The sequence below is a fragment of the Pteronotus mesoamericanus genome, unplaced genomic scaffold (assembly GCF_021234165.1).
Source record: "Pteronotus mesoamericanus isolate MK-2021 breed Mesoamerican mustached bat unplaced genomic scaffold, CSHL_Meso_final contig_163, whole genome shotgun sequence".
NCBI classification, from domain to species: domain Eukaryota; kingdom Metazoa; phylum Chordata; class Mammalia; order Chiroptera; family Mormoopidae; genus Pteronotus; species Pteronotus mesoamericanus.
Genome location: NW_026555064.1, coordinates 5203472 through 5221871, shown reverse-complemented (window position 1 = coordinate 5221871; position 18400 = coordinate 5203472). Strand labels below are relative to the sequence as shown.

General features: G+C 40.5%; 1 protein-coding gene across 2 annotated transcripts in view; it reads right to left on the bottom strand.

Annotated features, from left to right (window-relative positions):
- NR3C2 (nuclear receptor subfamily 3 group C member 2) overlaps positions 1-18400 on the bottom strand; it is a 294426-nt gene that overhangs the window by 145238 nt on the left and 130788 nt on the right. The window lies entirely within an intron of this gene.

Below are 18400 nucleotides of genomic sequence, written 5' to 3'. Positions count from 1 at the left end.
ATCAAAGAACTATTATAATACTTCTCAAATCTGTTCACCCAGACTCAGATTAGATATCGCAATTAAGCCAGATTTAAAAAAGAAAAAGAACTCCCCTTTCAAAAATTTTCCGCAAATTAAAAAAAAAAATTATTGCTTCTACCACTAGCAATTTTATCCTACCCTTGAGCTTCTGTATTTTTTCCATGTTACTTTACATAGATGTGTTCGAATTACTTTATTTTGCTTACTAATTTGAAGGGACACAGACAATATTTTTTTTTAAAAAGCCATAGATGGTAAATATCTCAGGTATTTTTCATGGTAAGAAACTGAGGGCTTCTGAGTAATAGTTTTTAGGTACAAATCTAACCCTTTAGGTAGATACCTGTGAGAATACATTTTAAAAGGAATCTTCTCAAGATGTGTAATACAGGGTCTAACACAAATAATGCGCCTTTTTTATTATAAAATCTTTGATTACAAAATTGTAAGCATGTAATTCTATAACAACAATATCACAATAAAGCACACCATATGCCATTTTAGAAACATTCAAATTAAAACTATAAATTATTACACCCATATAATTGCCCTACCAACCACACTCAAGCAGGCGTTACTTCTGCCAGATCCTGTATATTACTGTGTTAGTTCATGATACAGTCTGAACAAAATGTTTTAAATTCTAGTAAGGAATCCTAGTTCTCTGACAGATTAGATGTGTTCTGAGAAGGCAGGAAGCTAATTTCTTTCATGCATAGTCTGCAGACACTTACTAAATATCTATCTACCCATAGGTCCCGTGCAAAGTACTGAGAAATTAAATATATTGGGTTGGCCAAAATGTCTGCATATTTTTTTTCTATTAAAAAAAAAGACACATTTTTCATTTTCATCAAAAACTTTATTGATTTGGATATTTTGACTATGTTGGCTCTCTCCCACAGGGTATAACTTTGATTGTTCTCAATTAATGTCTTGATTTCATTGCTATTAATTTCAACTGGTCTGCCCAACTGCAGAGCATCATCCAGAGAGAAATCTTCAGCCCATAACTTTGCAAACACTTTGGACATATTCGATCAGTCACGGTACCCTCTCCATACACTGCACAAATCTTTTTCGCATTTCAGTTGCATTTTTACCTTTCTTGAAATAAATAAAGCATAATATGCCAAAAATGGTGCATATTTTCTTCCATCTTCAATATTAAAATGGCTACACAAAAGTTAATTGATTTTGATGTTTTCTTTTTTCAATGCATTCTGACGTGACAGCTGTCCCAATACAATCTAACAAAACTGTTTTGAATGAAGTTAAAGACAAGTAAGTCCTACTGCAGCCATTGTACAGAAGAAACCAAATGAACTTTCTGGCCAACCCAATATTAACATACAGCGGCCACCTAGCCTCTGTCCTCAGCGTTCGTGGGGACGAGAAACAGTGCCGTCAGCTCTATGGTGTGCGGCAACATGGTGGCGTGCTGTGGGTTCAGCCCTCTGCACTGGAAAGGGTGGGGACAGATGGGTCAGAAAGCATTTCCTGAAAGGTGAGAGCAGCACTGAGTTTGGGAGCCGGACCAGATGACAGGCACACCAAGAAAGAGGGCAGAGGACGCAGGAAGTATGACGGCTTAGAGAAATTCTAGCTGGACATGTCCAGAAAACTCTGTGTGGATTGTTATGGTGCCGCCCTCACCTTCCTGTCAGGGCTTTTGTGTTCATGTGAACCAGGAGGCATGTGATTTAAAAAAACAAAAAAACAAAAAAAAAACGGAAAAAAAAAGAAAACATACCAAAAGGCTAGAATGGTTGTGACGCAGTAATGATGCCTCTGCTTTCCAAATTAGCTGAAAATGTGATAATATTGCCATAATAATTTAGGAAAAAAACAATTTTAAATGTTTTAACTACATTTTCACTAGAAACAGATGAAGGAACAAACTATTTAGCTGCTCAGAGCACTGTAGCATGACTGACTTTCTAGAAAATGACTTCTTAAATCAAGGACTGAAACAATGTTCTCCAAAGTTGTTTCTCCTGAGAAAAGAGCTCTTTATTATTTTTATTACTGTCCTTTGACTTCTTTATGGCATTCAAAACATTCCATTTCAGCACCAGTAACTTCTTCAGCATATTGGCCAGTAAAACTCAATCCATACTCTGATTCTCTTACACTTCACAGGAAAATATGACTTCTGTAAACATTTAGAATATAAGTTAAAAATCATCACTAAACTGTAATGGTTCTTCATGACTACAGGCATAGAAGGGATCTGTATTTAACATTTTTGTGAGCCTTGGTTTTGGTCCCAATACTTTATCCTCTTCACTGCAGTCTTTGGTGCTCTCCACTCGTTCTATTCAAACTCACTTTCTTGGTGATCTCATCCTCTCTCTTGGCTTTAAATATCACCAATATGCCAGGAACTTCCAAACGTTTCTCACCAGTCCAAACCGCTCGCCAGAATTTTGGACCCATTTATCCAGCCACCTATTTGACATGTCCCCTTGAGTGTCTGCTGTGCACCTCAAACTTAACACGTGCACAACTCTGCAGGCCTTTCCCTGCCCCCAAACCGGATCTTCCCACAGATTTTTCCGAGTTCAGGCAACGGTCACTGTTATGGGCTGAATCATGTCCTGCCCCAAATTCCTATCTGGAAGTCCTAGACCCTAGGAACTCAGAGTGTGACCTTATTTGGGAATAGGGTCATAGCAGATATAATTAGTTAGATAATTAGTTAATTAATTAATGAGGTCATACTGGAGTAGGGTGGGCATAATCCAATGTGACTCGTGACCTTATTAAAAAGGGGAAATTGGGACACAGACACATGCAGGGAGGACACTGTGCAAAGGTGCAACCGAGATGAAGCCAGGGATGCTTTCACAAGCCAAGGACTGCCAAAGACACTGCAAACACCAGAGGCAAGGGCAGAGGCACTGAACAGATCTTCCGTCGTGGCCTTCAGAAGGAACCAACTCAGCCAACACATTAACCTCGGACTTCCAGCCTCTGGAACGATAGAATAATGAATTTCTGCTGCTTCAGCCAGCCAGTTCAGACTCTGGAGCCTGGTTACGCAGCCCTAGCAAACTCATACAGCTATTTGGATTCATCCATGATTCTTTTTCTCTTACACTACACATCGAATCTGTTAAATTTAATTCACTTCACTCTTAGACTACATTCATACTCATATCACTTCCCACGGCCTCCCCTGGAACTACTCTCTCCAAGCTCTGAATTACGCTTGGGATTCGCAAAAGCCTCTAGCAGATCTCCTTGTTCTCCTTGCCCTCTTCCCTCCCCTGCAGCCAGGATGACCTATATGCTCCCCTTCGCTCAAAACCATCCAGGGGCTTTCCCTCATACTCTGAGTGGAAGTCAGAGTCATCCCTTTGACCACAGGGCCACAGTCTGGCCCCTCGAGATGTCTCTAACCTCCTTCACTTGCGTATTGCACATCAGCAGCACGGTCCCTGTGCTGGCCCTCGAACACTCCGCGCTGGGGCCTGTGCGCCCGGAGACCCCTCCCCTGGCCATCTACACAGCCCCTCTCTCATCTCCTTCGGGGCTTCGTCAAAATGTCTCCTTCTCAGTCAGGCCTTCTCTGACCACTCTGCTGAAGAGACTCCTCCCTCAGAACTTCCTGTCCCCCTTCCTGCTTTACGTTTCTCCCTGGTGCACGTCACCATCTAACATGTGATCGATTCTACTTCTTTAGGCTGTTCATGGTTCACCTCATCCACACAAGAAAGTAAACTCAATAGGGGCCAGGGTTTTCTTCAGCGTTCTCACCGCTGTGCATGGAAGTGCACCCGCGACCTGAGAGGCAGCCAGTCAACCCTCCCATGAAGGGGCGAGTCCAGCTAAGGGGCACTTTCACAGCAGCCATCTCGGAACCCACCGCGTCATCAGTCCTGAAGGCCTCATGCCTTCCTCACATGAGGAAGTGCAATGTGTGCTTCACTGTCTGGAGAGTGAAAAGTGTGTAGCAGCAGAAACAAATGAAAAGAAACTGAAGAGAATGTTTAGTATAAAAAAAGATGTGAAATCTGAATTAAAACACTACATTTGTTTAATTACAAAATTAAACCAAACATGAATTATATTTCCTTCTTGTTCACTGACATCTTTCAATAATGAAAGAACAAGTTTGCTTCTAAATGCCTCTCAGCAGTCGCCTCCTGCTTCCGTTCCTGTAACGCTGGACTGAGCTCATTCTCCTGACAACACCCCCTCTATTTCTTAGGCTCCCCTTTTCTTGATCACCAGTATAGATTTTCTCCAGAATTCTACCTTTGGCCATCTTTTTTCTTGCTTCTACCTCTGTCCCTTAATGATGTCATCTATCACCCCAGCTCAAACAGCTCTCTTGGTGACTGACTTTCCAAATCTTTATACCCAGTGCCAACCTCCTCCCTGTGTTCCAAATTTGTGTTTTCACTTCCTTCACATCACCTCTCTGTGCTGTGTTCTGTTAGCTTCTGGAAGGTTACTGCCATCTGCTAGTCACCCAGATTCAACCCTTATACCCCTCCTTAACTACCAAATACAACCAGTCCCCAGGCCCTGCGCGGTCCAGCCTTGGCACACACATCCCCACTCTCCCCTCACGGCGGGTGCCACGGCTTTAGTCTCATCACTCTCGGACCCCGTCCTCCCCTGCCTCCCTTCTATAGAGTCTGACAGGGGGATTTTCTTGTTAAGTAGTTCTGGCTCTATTACTTCCCAGCTCAGAAATCTTCCATTGTCCCCACCCAATTCCACCACAAACAATAACCTTGGTAGCCGCTAAAGTCCCTCTCCTATTCACCGTTCCCCTGCAGGTCCTTCACACCGCCTGACCTTGTGCTCCCTACACTGCAACATCCCTGCCGAGGAATGGATACCACCATGTATATATACAACCTGGCGTTCTCTCTCCCCCCACTCCCACCCTTGGAAGCCCTGCTCTTCCCTCGTGAGGCCCTGATGTTCTCCCAGCGGGAAGCACCACCGCCCTGTCTCATTTCAGCATTTTGCGAATGCCTCCCCTTCCGCAGCCACCACTTCTGCCCTTATATTAGTGACCTGGGCACTTCTCCTAATCCCTTGAGGGCAAAAACCATGTCCTAGGCATCACTGTGCTCTCTGCTGCCATTAGCGCAGTGCTGGTGCTATTTATTGAATGGATGAAACTGCACTCCTAATCTCATTACAGTGGGACATAAATTTCCAAAAGGCAATTTTATAGAAGGTCAATTAACGAGGCCAAGGTTACAGGTTCAATTCCCATACGGTTCATTTAGTTTGCACAGAGGAATAAAAAAAAGGAAAAACCCAGGGACACTGACTATTCTCAAACACTCGGCGGCTGCCTCACAGGCAGGTGCACTGTTGTCAGAGAAGACGGCCTGCGCAGGGTGGGCGGTCAGGAAAGCTCCAGTTTCTGCTGACACCCTATCATGTGCTTATCTTTGAAGCTGAAAAATGGCACGGGGGTGGGAGGTTATATACTGATCCAGTTTTAAGAGATATATTAGTACATTTTATAAGGGGGAGGGGGAAGGAGAAGAGGGTGGAGAAGAAAGGAGGGCAGATCGTGAACTTACTTCTTAGATACCAAGTGTTACCAAAATACAAGTCTTGTTTACTGATGTTGTATGTCGGAATTCACCATTAAAGTGTGTGTGTGTGTGTGTGTGTGTGTGTGTGTGTATTAAAACCTACTAAGCAAGTATATAGGATGAGAGGACCAAACTGTAGGGCCAAACCTGCACAGGCAAAAGTAGAAATACAGACTTAGTAAGAAGTCCTGGGTTCTGGTTCTAGCTTAGCCACCACCTAGTGAAACCTTAGTAAAACCACCCCTTCTGGGCCACAATTCTCACCATAAAAAGGTTGAATATACTATCTCTAAGATACTTTTCAAGATAACCTTTTAAGGTATAGATAGATACAAAATATAAATGGGATAGTATGCCATGATCAAGTTTTATCCAAATTAAATTTCAATCTCAAATTAAAGACAATGTATTATATGCTACAAATAACCACTACTTAATCTTGATCCAGCATAAAAAATCTACATGTAAACACTTACCCTTTCTAGAACAGCTAATCTTATGACACATTTTTCCTTGCATCTATGTAATTGTATCTATGCTTATTTTGGGAGGGGATATACTAGCTAATTATCAAAACATCTTATTGGGCTGTCTTTTCACTCCAAAATGATTGGCTGCTTAGGGGAAGCAATAGGAAGCTGTGCAAGAAAAAATAATTTATACTGATCAAAAACCAGAGAAACTGGCTCACTGAGAATCTATAATGTATCATGCTGTTCCAGAAATTATCATATGTCAAACTATCTTTTCCCATCTTTACAACAATTAGATAACAATATAGTAGTGACTGATCTATTATTCAGTAACCAGAAATTCTTCTTATGAAAGAATACTTTGTCTCATTTCTTAAACTCTCTTAATATAATTTAAACAAACCTATCTTTTGTACCATCACCCAATCAGATATATGCTTCTCCAATCACCCCCAGCTGCTAAGAAGTTTTTACCCCTGTGTAATCATTTCAAACATCCATTCAACTACCTAGAGCAGAGTGAGGATTCAGTAAAAATCCTTCCATGATGTCTGAACATACTGTTGTGTTTAAACTACTCATTAATTAAGCTGTTCATTGAAAGCCCCCTAAGGGCCCCATGTTCTAGGCACTGGGATGACCCACCAGGAGAAAGCCCCACTCCCATGCAGCTTGTACTCTAGGAGGAGAGACACACAGCACAGAAGCAAGCGCGTGGTTTCAGGTGGCGGTGAGAGCCATGGAGAAAGTTACAGAGACTGAGTTTGGATGAGGTGGGGTGGGGGGCGGTAGGTAAGATTCTTCCCAAAGGCCTCTGTGGAGAGACTGAAATGAGAAAGTAGCCAGCCATGTAAACATGCCGAACATGGGAAGGAGCAAGTGCAAAGTCCTCAAATGCACGTGACACTTTCCCGAAACAGAAATGAGGATGATGTAGCTGAAATGAAGTTAATGAGGAGGAAGGGAACATGGGAGGTGGTGGAATGTGAGGCCCAAGAGGAAGGTGGATATGGACCATGTGCGTGTCAAAGGCCATAGTAGTGACTTAGGCTGCTATCCTAAGTGCCATCAGAAGTGATGTGAATATTGAAGTGCTTGCCATTTACCAAATCTTCCCTTGGCTGCTGCATGGAGAATGGGCTGGAAGGGGGATGTTGGAAGTGGGAAGATGAGCCAAGAGGTTCTGCAGAAGACGACAGTGGCTTCCGTTAAGTTTAAAGTAGTAACTACAGTGAGAAGTGGCTACGTTAGGAACGGGTTTTTTGTTTTTTTTTTCTTTTAGGTAGATAGCACTGAGAGGACTTGCAGAAAATTTGCATGGTAGTGCTATTAATTAATATGTTAAATTGGGATGAAGAGCATGTTGTGAGTTAAGGACAGTTTGTTTTGAACTTGATAGTAGTAGAATAGTACTGGGATGGTACATGTCTGTTTTGTGTAAATAATATAATACCCATGATAATAGGTATTCTAGTCTACTCATAGGACACACCAGAAGCAATATATACCAGTTTTACTTAAACTTTCTGGGCCAGTTTCCTCACCAATAGTGATAACAGAGGTCCTACTATACAGGGTTATTATACATTAAATTACTCAACTTATGTAAGAGCACTCAGAACAGTGTGTAACATCCATTAAGTATTCTTTAAATTATCACTATCATTAGTGAGTGTTACTGTTGGGTCTATATTTCTTAACAATGACTGCCATAATAATGGAACTATAGACGACTCTACTTTTCCATGTTATATTTACTGTTCCGCATTTAATTTGTGGAAGTATGTGGAACACTGTTAAGCAGAAGAAAAGGTTTTTAAAAATACACTAGGAAATAGTGGCACTACAATAGTCACAGCATTTATTTGCTACACAGGCAGTGTTTTGTGTGCATATGTATTTGACCATTTTTTGTAAGAATTCTGGTTCCCTGGTGTCTGCAGTGTGTGTGGGCTGGGAATAGCCATGTTAGATCATTAGGATAAACAAATTACTGAGGTTGAAATATACACTCTTTTACATAAAGAGCACTAAATCTAAGAAACAAGAATTTGGAGAACACTCAATATAAAAAAATTTCATGAACATAAGTCAACATTTAACAACTGGTTTACTAAAATTTATATTTTTACTCACATATAAAATATGTTTAAAAACCCTTTTGCTGGCTCTTTCCTTTTTCTTTGATAAGCATATATTTTGAGTCATATATTTAATCTTAGGTACCTTAGTCTACTTTTCCCATTATTTAGGGGGGATATTTGGGAGTGAGCTTTGTAGTGTATTTCCTTTCATGGTGTTATCTTTGATGATAAGTGAATCATTAATGTTTTGGGGGATAATTCCTCACTCAATAAGATTCATCCTCTCAAACCACAAATAATAATGCACTACAGATATGAGTAAAGTTATAACTAAAGTTACTGGATACAGAATATTTAGGGACATAACTGGCTTGGAAAATGGATTTTAAAACACAGCAATGGTTGAATAGCCCTTTTTAATTTACTTCATTTATTTGCTTTCACAACAGTTTATATCATTAATAATATTTATTAAAGTGGCTCTATTTAATGTGGTATGTATTTTCTACACTCTAAATTTCATTTAAATGCAATTTTCCCACCAAGGACTCAAAGTTATAATTAAGAAACTCTAGCTTCAGCCCAGCAAAAAGGTAGCCTGACACAGGTCTAAAAGAAAAACAAGGCAGAAATAGTTTGGATCACAAGAAACTGAAGCCCACACTAGTATGTATAGAATTCCTTTTTAAATAGAAGGATCTATGTTAGGAGGGCATTCAAGTAACTTTTTCTCCTGAAATATAAGCTATGGCTAGGCAAATTAGCATTTGATCAAAATATGTAAAATCTATTTTGGGGACAATATGCAACAACATTTCAATCTAAGTGTATTTTCAAACAAAACAAGGGAAGTACACAATTTAACTATGGCCACTTTATTATTAAGGAATTATTTAAATCAATTATTATTGAACACAAGCTATGTAAAAGCCCTTTGGAGACTACAAAGGTAACAAATGACCTCTACCCTCAATGAGTTTCTAGTCAAGGAGGGAAGCTAAGACCTGGAGGTGGGTGAATAATGAAGGTCATTATATGTTCATCACCCATGGCTTAGACACAAATCAGAACTCCAAGAAAGTCCAATAACTGGCAATTGACCTGAAGGAGAGTTTCGTGGAGGAATGGGGCAAGGGGCAAACAAGCTGGACCAAGAGAGAAGGCCAGACAGCAGCAAAGGCCCTGGGATCGAGCACTTAATGAGCTGCCCTCCAGAGCCAGGCACGAAAAATGACTCAAGGCACAGAAGGTCTGACACCAGATGAAGTAGCTTCAGATGATTCCAGGACAATGACCTGAAACATCTGGTGGACAGCTGGAAATGTGGCAAGGAAGATGAAGAGAGATAGGTACAAAACTTAGCATGTTGAAGGACATAATTAAAGCAATTGATCATAATTTTTAAAATATGTAATACAGACAAATAAAAAGCAAAGAAGTCTGATGTAAGTAGTACCGTTGAACAGGGCAGGCACAAAACAAACAAACAAACAAACAAACCCCATGCTCAACAAGAGGGAGGTTGGAAAATGCTTTAAAAGATAAGACTACTCTTAGATAGCAAGAATTCTAGATTTTACCTGTGGAATGACGAATGAATGAGTTCGTCCAGGGAAAAGATTAAATAAGGAGAAAATAAGGTAATAGATGGAAATCTATAGAAAACTAGCATTTCTGCTTAGGCAGGGAAAGAAGAACTCACTAGCAAACCTGAGGGAGAAAAATCAAAGAGGCAGGAAGGCAAGATAATGCAATCTTGGAATCAAAGGGACTGGTAGGAGGTTAACAGTGTCCAATGCCACCCAGCGACAAGACTTAAGGTCATGGTCATCATTGGCACTGCTGACCTTATCAATGGCCATTTTTATGCATATAGAAGATGCGTATATAAGCCATATTAAAGTGAAAAGCATTCACCGTCTTTTTTATTAAGGAGTTTCCATATTCAGGGAAGTTGTCTTTGTCATAAAACTGTATCTAGTATTATCATTCAAGCATATGCAGAGTCTCTAAAAAGATCTAACAGAAAATCATCTCCAGAAACCTTTATTGAGCATGATATGTCAATCAGTGGTTGCTAAGACAATGGCCAAACACGTTTGCTAAAAAAAAAAGAAAAAAATGCCTCCATATTCTATTTTGCCTCTGAAATCATTGGCATGTGTGCGGGTATTTATATACATAAGTTATTTAGAATCCTCTGAGAAGGAATCATGAACTTCTCACATCATCTGTGGGTCAGTACTTTATAAAGTATATTTTAAGGAGATTACCTCTAAATGCTTGCTTAAGTGTTTTTAATTACAGTGACTTTGCTTTTCAAATGTCCTATATATACTAACACGATTTCACTCCCCCCTCAAACATTAACTACCTTATGTTAGGACGCAGGCGTAGATGCTAATCCAGATGGCATGAGACACTGAATGCTAATGGTCTCTAGTTCTAGCGGTGAACCTTGAACCTGAGTTACTTAGAAGTTACAGATTTCAGCATGTTTTTTATTTACCACATTTTTAAACAGTTGATGTAAAACATTCTTTATCCGTGGCCTCTCTGAGCAATAGAACATGGCTTCTTCCTATCAATTTAATTAATGAGTCAAAGCTCCAAACTGCTTTTTCCCTGAGTAGTTTTCCTACATTCTGGAAATAATGACTTCATTGCCACTGGCATTGCCCTTGGATTCACAAACTCAGCGGTTATTACTGCTGCTTTGCGTGACTTGCACGTGAGGTCACAGGGGCTTTTGTATCAACTCGCGTCCTCTATTCTTCCTGCCTCATACTAAGTTTGTTCACGTAGGACAAAGAGATATTCTTTATTATTTCAAGAATGCCCATGTCATAGGTTTAGAGAAATTCATTCCAAAATTCGTAAATGAAAGGCATCAATGACCAATTTCATAGCACTTTTGCCAACATGACACCTGCCATATTTACTTCAAATCTACTCCATTTCTGACTGTGAGTAGGTGGTCATCTCTCAAAATATTAAAAACAGCATTTTAATATGGCAAAGTCCTAAATATGCTTTTGTTAAAAGGATTATATAAATTTGTTCATTAACATTCCAGTTTCTGGATAATCTTTGGAGCATCACTCGAGAGGGGCCTTTCCTAACCGCGCCCAATACCCTCCAGCTCCGATGCAGCAATGCTGTGCTGCTGCGTCGGCAGCGGCCTATGCTCCCCTTTCAATCCCCTACAGAGCTCCTTTTAAAATTCTCCTGCTAAAGCAGTTTGGAGGATTAAGCCATCTATGAGGCTTCCGTTTTCCAACTGTTTTTGACCTGCGAAATCAGGAATTTCTATGGTTCCATTTAACCTGGCCTCTGGCTCGGATAATAAAACCAGGGTCTGCCATGGACCAGCATTTCCCAACCCACAAACGGCCGCTGACCATTCCGCGGGCAACAGCGCCCTACGAGAAGGACGCCGCCTCAGGCCTCCCACGCGGCCCAGAGTGCTGAGGCGCTGGTGTCCCCGGCACCAGCCCGCTGAGCTCCCGTCCATCCCTGTATTCTCCCCTTGTGCTTATTATTTTTAAAATTGTTGTTGCTATCATACACTGTATTTACTTTTTTCTGCTCAATTTCATTTTTCCCATTTTTAAATAAAAATGTTAGTTTTTTGAAAAAACTCATTTTAATACATTGCGTACCGCATAGAAATCTCTAAGACATACGCCAGGGTCGAATGACCAAAATACAATGTAACTGCAATGCTTTATGGGTTCGTGCAATTATATAGTTTTTTGTAGATTGACCTGCACGGTTTCCACCAATGAGATCACTTCATTCGATGTGGACAAGAGAGTGTGTTGACATCTAAAGTCCATAACAGATGGCGTGTGAAACACGAGAAAACTCGTGAGCGGTCCTTAACAGATGGCGCGCGAAACCCAAGAAAACCTGTGAGCGGTACGCAATGTGTTAATACACCAAACTGTATATTCATTTTCTGAGTTGGCATGAAGAAAGAGTAACCCTGAGTACTTTCTTGGGGTCTTTGTTTTTCTTAGGGTTTGAAGCTTGGAGCCGTTTCCTTAACCTCCTCCCCCTAAGAAGATGTGAAGCCTCAGGGTTCAGAGAGGCCGCTCTTGGCCAGCGAGGGCTGTACGCGGGCATGTGGGCTAACCCACGGCCGCCCACGCGGCGCCGCTCCGTGTGGCCAACCCCAAGATACACAGAAATGCAGAGCTTACTTCATCAGTTACCATCTTTCTCAGATACCTTAAACCCTAACTTACTCTTTAAAAAAAAAAATTGAGGAAACAAACCTCGGAACACGGTCTCTCCCTGCTTCTCCATCCTTTCGTCTCTTCCTACCGCTGCCCAGCTTGCGCCTGCTCCCACCCACACTCATCCATTTTTGGCTTGGGGAAAAAAGCTACCACTGATACCAGAGGTGTGGGTATTCCTTATTAGAGCAAATATTGAAACTATTAAATATTCAATTTAAATTATAAGGACCATGCGGTTATTTGCTGGGTATTGGAGTGGTAGAACAATGAACCGATCGGGTCACCTTTTTCTTTCTGGCTACTTCACTTCTACCTCTTCCCTCACCCTGTGTCTGTAGCCTTTCTGGTACTCAGCGACAGGGACAATTCCCTCAGAGTCTCTCTCCAGGCCTTCGGGTTGTGTGCTATGAGTAATCAGCAGGTGCTGAAACACCTGTTTTGCCCCTTTTCATTTGCTCCACACCATTCCTGAGCACCCAGCACAGTTCTAAGTCTTTGACACATATAAGCTAACAGAAGACACTAAAATCCCTTACAACTGGAGGTCATATTCTGGTGGTGAGGGTCGTCATACAGGCAAATCCCTACTGGAAAATAAAGGAATGTTAATAAACATTAACTTGTGAAATAATTTTTTTTCACCCTTATAGAAAGACACCAAGCCTGCTTAAAATAGCCCTTCTTTAAAGCAAGAAAAACCAAAATGAAAGTTCTAGATTCAGGAAACTCAATGTGACTTCTATTTCTTATCAATGGGATGAAGATCACAGAGATGCATTAAAGAAAGCACTCCCAAGAGTGTTGCATCAGGATCTGGACACACACCTTTACTGCCTGGTGCTCGTTGTGTGTACACATACTTACAAAGGACAGCTGGTGACCTACACCAAAACAATTTTTATCATTTTCCTGATATTCTTCAAAGCAATTACAGAAGCTTTTCTCAAAAGCTTTAAAAATTAAGTTAGGCTTTTGCCTTTGGAATAGATCTGAGAAGAGATTAAAAAACAACTTTTAAAAACAAGGCAAATGGCACAGATATCAAAGGAAATATGACATTGTTTAGTGACCAGAAGTAGTTCCACTGGAGTTTGTCAAAAAGAAAGAAAGAAAGAAAGAAAAAGCCTTCAGTGTATTTATAAATAGTGATGAAAGATGGAGAAGAAGCTAAGGAAGGGCGTTCCTCAGTTTTAATTGCAACAAGGCAAGAAGTGGCGTGGAAGTCACTTAGATCTGTCTTGCTTCCTGCTACGCACTGTTGCCAGATGAGAAACAGGACGGCCACCTGATACCAGTCTGACAACCCACCACCAAATACATGGCGGCCTGGCCTTTCAGCTGCTGTTTTACTAGATAGAAATAGCACAAGTAAGATTTATTCAACATCCTATGTTCAATATCAGTGTCAAAAACACAGGACTGCTACATGTCCTGACTTGACTTAAGGGCACTGCATATGTCCTCAATGAGCATTACACCATCAACAGTTACTGGCCATAAAATTATTGAAATTTATATCAATATTCTCTTTTTAGTGTTTGATACAATGTACATACTATATGTACACTTTGGTAAAGAGAAACAAATACAAAGTATTTTCTAATACAAGGAACATAATATAAATGTGTACATATATCTATAAACATGCAAATTTTACCATGCTTGAATATGGCCAACAATATAATTTTTTAATATAGTAAAATAATGTTCAGGAATCAGAATTTCATCTTGGCCTCCCCCAGCCCTTAAGTTAGTAAAACTTAGCCAAGCTGATAATTTTTAAAGAGCCAGAAAAGGAGGAGGGGTTAGCCGCAGAGGTGCAGGGCTAAGGCCCCAGCACAGTGGGTCCCAGGGACAGGACGCAACTTACAGGAACCCAACAGGGTCACTGAGAAGGGACACAGGGCTGGGACAAGAAGGCAGGCAGGCAGGAAGCAGAGGAATGAGGAGCAGAAAAGGCACAGCAAGAAAAGGCCAGGCAGCCAGCCAGAGTCAGTGGGCGCAGAGACACTCGAGGCCGTGAAGAAGGATGGGGTCCGAGTCAGCACGGCCACAGGAAACCAGGCAACAGAATCACAGCGTCTGGGCAGCAGGCATAAGGGTTGAGCTTTGGGACAAGAGTCAAGGCGGCTGGCCGAGGCTGCGGTCAGCTGCGGGACAGGCATGACGTAGGCAACAGTGCGGGCGCGCCTCACTGCACGAGCCTCCCGGGCTTGCCCACGGGCACTGGGGTCTCACCCTGGCCGGTGGGTGTGTTCAACCTAGACCATGGCACACACAGAAAAAAGCAGGCCAGTATGTCCTGTACGTCACAGACAGCCAGTTCATGGGGAATGAGGAAAAGGAATGTGGCTGAGAAGGGAAAGGGAGAAAAGCAAGCCTTTCAGAGAAACAGGCAGCTGGAAGCCGCATCGACTTCCGGAATATGGGAAGTGTTTGAAGGGGTCTGTTTAAGAGACTAATGACAAATAATTTACTGGAGCCCTAGAAAGGTGGATATAATTGAGTTCCATGAAAAAAATAACAACAACCTAAAAATGGCATGTATTTCCAATGAAGGAACAGAAAAATAATGATAGAAATAATTCTGAGATAGATTGTATTTGAGGACAAAATAAATTCAGGAGTATTCATCTAAGTTCATTGTTTATCTTCTAGACAGAGAAGACTACTCATTCATTGAGATAATTACAGCCACACCATATAGAAAGATCATTAGTAAGTGACAAGTGCAGGAAAATAAAGGTAAGAAAAAGGATTGGTTAGGATAAAAGAAAGAATTGTCTACTGTACATCTGTGAGGTTAAAAAATAATAACTTGATGAGGTCAGAAATTAAGCTAAAAAGTTTTATTTACTTTTAGTTCCAAAATTTAAATTATAAAAGCAAAGAGGAGTTTATGAAGAATTAAATTTGCTATAACACAGATAAAGCTAACATGTTATAAACCATATGAACTATAATAAAAATCATTTATATCCATACGCCATTCATACCACCAATAGGAAGAACACCTGAAATTCCCAGGAGTTAACAGATACCAAACAACTCTGAATACATTTCTAATTGAATTTACAATTCTTGAACTAGGAAAAAAGTATTTCAACATAGACTTACTAAAATAAATACTTGTATGAATAACACAACATGATTATAAGAAAAAGAGGTTAGTTTGGCTTATGACATTTCAAAGTCCTACTTGATTATTATTCAAAAACCTCTCTTTCTGAAAACTTGTGTTAGAATCATTCCAAAATATACAGAGTATAGTAAACCCAAAAGGAGACTGTCATCTCACGCAGAACCATCGAATACTTTCTGCGAATGTTCTCTGGGAGCCTTGCACGTTTGACCTGGGAATGTTGCCTGCGGCGCGGAGGGTGGCCAGCACGGGGCGGGCACCAGGGTGGTGAGGTGCTGCTTTGTTGATGATTTCCTATTAACAACTGGATTCTGCATACACATTAGTGACTGCAGGCTCTGATTAACTTAGATATATACAACTGTGGCTTTTGGGAGTGCTTTTTAAACACTCACAACTCTGATGTAATGGGCCTTCTGATGGGCATTTTATAGATCTTGACGTCGACCCAGAATATAGTACTGAAATACCAAAGAAAGGAGAATTTACTTTAATTACTCACAGTCGCATCGAGATAAAAGACCCAGTACAAGATTAAACAAATAATGGTATCACGGTAATACAGGGACAGGGTTTTCCTATTCCTAATGACAGGTGAAGTCCCAGCCAATCTTTCCCCAGACTGGACAAAGGACCACATTCGGTCTGCTTAACGACACTTGCATAACGGTGTTTGCTTAGCAGGTGGAATTGGATGAAAGTCGATGAGTATGGGTACTCTCCCTTTCCCACGATGAGTAATTGGCTGTTCCCAAGAAACAAACGTCAGGCATTCAGAAGTGCCCCACCGTTCCCTAGTAGTTGTTCAGGAGAAGCTGGGCTAATGCTTCTCTGAGGCAGAGGGGGAGGCAACAGTTTTACTTTCATTCTTTTATTCTGTGAAATGATTTACTGCTAATTTATAACATTAATGCCATAACCCAGTGATGGACTTCACTTCTATAAAAAGTTTCAACAATATTGACAGCTGTCTTTTACTTGAGTTAAAAAGAACTAATTATACTTAGCTGCATATTATTTCAAACAAGATTAAGACTGAACATAATTTACTGTGTGTTTAGTGGATTCATTATACCACATATCTGCATTTGTTTCAATTGATCTTTAGAAGCAAGTTTTCAACTTATAAACTGAATCGCAATATTTGTAGATAATATTTTCTAGGGCAGCTAGATATATGGCAGCAATGTAAAGATCAACATCCCCTTAATTTTTATAAGTATTAGCATGTTGTCCTACAACACGGAATACTGTCATAAATAAAAGCTTCAATTTCAGCTCTAAAAATTCAAGTCTGTTATTTTGTAATATTAAGCAAGATAATGAGTACCCAAAGGGACATTTAAAGACTATTAACATGATATGAGAGATCACTGTATAGAAAATAATACACGCTGGAATCCTCATGGCAATGGGTCATTCTCATAGGTGTACGAAGTCCCACGTGGTTTTAAATAGCATAATAAGCTATCCAAACCTCTAAAAAAACTAACTTGAATCAAAATTATACACACTCTTTTATCTGTGCTGTAAAGTTCAAGTGAATAACAGGAAATAAAAGTTTTACAAATGGCGCCCACGTAGAAAATAATCCACAGCTCAGGAAGGCTGCTCCCCTCACCCCTACCACACCCAAGCACTCATGCCAGAACGTCCACGGGCTCTGCGTGGGCGGCAACACTGGCCATCAGCACCCAAAGCCAACTGCAAAGGCCAAGACCTGGGCAGGCAGGAGGCAGCTCTACACCTACAGGAGCTCGGGGAGGGAAAGCCCACAACTTCAGTCACAGCTCAAACTGCCTTGCTGGGAGCCAAAGAGTATTCTCCAAGAGGAGGTGAAAACTGATTCCTAACATCCCCAGATGGAACTCTGTGCTATGAATAACGTTATTTAGTTAAGAAACTATCTTTAAGGATACGTTTCAAAGGACTTACTGAACCAAGTTTGAAATACAACTGATTTTTTAAGTGGAAGACAGCGCGCAGATTTGCAAAGTGGTATGTACAACTTTTGAGGGCCCTGGTCTGATTACAAATGATAACTAGGGAAACTAAACATGGACCCATGACCCTAAATATAACAATGCATTTTTTAAAGTTAAAAGGGTTGCATAACACCTGGTCTTCTCCCCTACGACATCCCAAACCCTTCACCCTTCAAGAAAGCTTAGTTTTTCTTATGACTTTGGCAAGAAATACCTCCCTAAGAAATTTTATCTGGTGAAAAAGTCACTGAATTTTAAAACTTAAAACACATGTATACACACAAACATAACATATGGAGAGCACTATGTGTCATACTACTATGTAGAGAGACAAAGTATGCATTCTTTAAAATGAGGACTACTCAATTATTTTTTTTTTTTTTACACTCTGGCTCCCAAGTCAATCTTGGATTTTGAACCCAAGTAGAATCAATGGGGGAAAAAAAAACCATCAAGACTGATTTCTTGGCTTGTGAAATAGCTATATTTCACCCTAAGATGTTGATGAAAAAATTTCAAAATTGTTAGTCTAAAGCAAAATAACAAATGATTATATTAGGCCAAAACCTGGTGGAGAGCAGTCTTAAATGAGCACAACCTTTAATCCCTTTTCTTCCTGTTATTGGAAGTGCTATGACTATCAATCATGACTAATAATTCAAAAACAAAATATAAGCAAAGCCAAGCCCTATCTTCTAGCTCAGAGTATCAATTCAGAGTCTCTACAAAACAGCAATGTATGTGTTGACAGGTTTATATATACACATATAATGCACCTTATCATCCTCCATGTAGGACTAAGTAAGAATTTAACTTGAATCAAATCAAGCACTGCATTCATTCCTTACCACACTCTGTAAAATAGTAATTTTATC